The sequence below is a fragment of the Acyrthosiphon pisum genome, chromosome A1 (genome assembly GCF_005508785.2).
Source record: "Acyrthosiphon pisum isolate AL4f chromosome A1, pea_aphid_22Mar2018_4r6ur, whole genome shotgun sequence".
Lineage (NCBI taxonomy): Eukaryota > Metazoa > Arthropoda > Insecta > Hemiptera > Aphididae > Acyrthosiphon > Acyrthosiphon pisum.
Genome location: NC_042494.1, coordinates 73,551,367 through 73,553,106, shown reverse-complemented (window position 1 = coordinate 73,553,106; position 1,740 = coordinate 73,551,367). Strand labels below are relative to the sequence as shown.

The window sequence follows — 1,740 nt, the reverse complement described above, 5'->3', positions numbered from 1 at the left end:
AAACAATAATCAAGGATTCACGATTTTAAGTCATTTAATATTTATATTTTAGAACAATTCTCTTCTCATGCACTTATTTTAGTGAACCGTAGACATTAGACAATAATATGTTACAATATCATAACGTGTTACCGATTGGTGTGAGTGGTAATAAAATATACACACACATATACATTATATTATAATACATATATATAAAAGCGAAATGGAAATCGTTGTTACGGGTTGGCTCCAAAAACGGCTTGACCGATTTGGCTGATTTTTTTTTTGTTGTGTTCGTAATAATTGTCTGGACAAGATTATTATTATGAAAGAAAATCTTAGGAAAACTCACCAAAAATGAAGAAATTTGGATGGCAAAATACAATAGTGGTGCCATCTGCCCAGCAAAGAAAATAAATAAAATAATAATAAAATACAAGCTTTGGTATCTAGTTTATTTTTGCTATTTACACCATGGAATATGTACAAATATATATAATTTTTTGTTGATAAAATAGTCGAATACTTCACTGAATTGTTTTTAATAATTTTTGTTGGGTAAGTGCATGGAGTCAGTTAGTATATTATATAACAATATAGTAAAATATTAATGTGATGTTCGTATGCATAATATAGTCAGTTTATGTGTCACATAATACATAGTTTAACATGTCTTATTGAGCATGAATCTTAATTCTCTGGAAATTAAGAAATTATAATTGGATTTATTTTTTCTCCATAAAGTGCTATTTACTCAAATCGAGTGTCCTGAATTCCTTGAACGATTATCCTTCCTCATTTCTTCACAGGTGACTCGATCTAGAAGCACATTTTACATCCAATAAGCTCGTTCTAATTACTCCACAAACTCTCCTGTTATTTGAATTATGACTCACGTTAACTTACGAAACAATATTAAAATTGACCATTTCATTTCATCAGATCTCATGATCTTCGCTTTTAAAAATATGTAAATAATGTAAAATTTAATATAACCCGAACATGTTTTATGTCACTATCCTGCTTGTAAATATATGCATAAATATATATAAATACATATAAAATCTTTTCTTATTATATGTCATAATTGTTATTGTTATAAATTTAATTAAAATACTTTGTAATTGGGCACATGTCTGTTTGTTTCTAAAGTAAATAAATAAATAAAAACTATTTTAATTGATGAACCGTTCATGACATATTATTATATTTGAATAAAACATTTATTAAATCAATTATTCATGTGTAAATTAATAAATGATAGACATTTTTTTTCATTTCAGAATTAGATAAAAAAACACCCTTTAGGTATGTTGAATTTCCAAATAATAGAATTCGATCAATTGTACATTAGGTCGTACATTGGTGGAATTAAATTATTGAAAATTCAATTAATTGTTTTGAAATACTTAGTCACCATAAGTTTTAAGGTTGCAGCAAAAGTTTCACGAAACTTTAAATACATAAGAACACAACTATTTTAAACATAGTTCAGCGGTTTCTTCAAATCATCAGACGAAATTGTTTTCCTACCAACATTTTGACCTTATAATATGTTGTGTTAAATGGAATTTTATCAAACGACTTCGTGTCAGGGGCGTAATTACGGGGGGGATATGGGGGATAGACACCCCCATGAGCTGTATTTATATATTGTCTTATACTCTTATATCTACAAATAGTTCAAATACAAACTTATAAATTATTACGAAACATAAGAAAAAAAAATAAAATGTTTAGTTTTTTTGGTATAAACAT

The 1,740-nt window shown here is 26.9% G+C and overlaps 1 protein-coding gene across 1 annotated transcript in view; it reads left to right on the top strand.

The window, feature by feature from the left end:
• The window catches only part of LOC100166094 (neuroendocrine convertase 1), a 51,540-nt gene that overhangs the window by 14,399 nt on the left and 35,401 nt on the right, over positions 1–1,740 (top strand). The gene's annotated exons all lie outside the window — the stretch shown is intronic.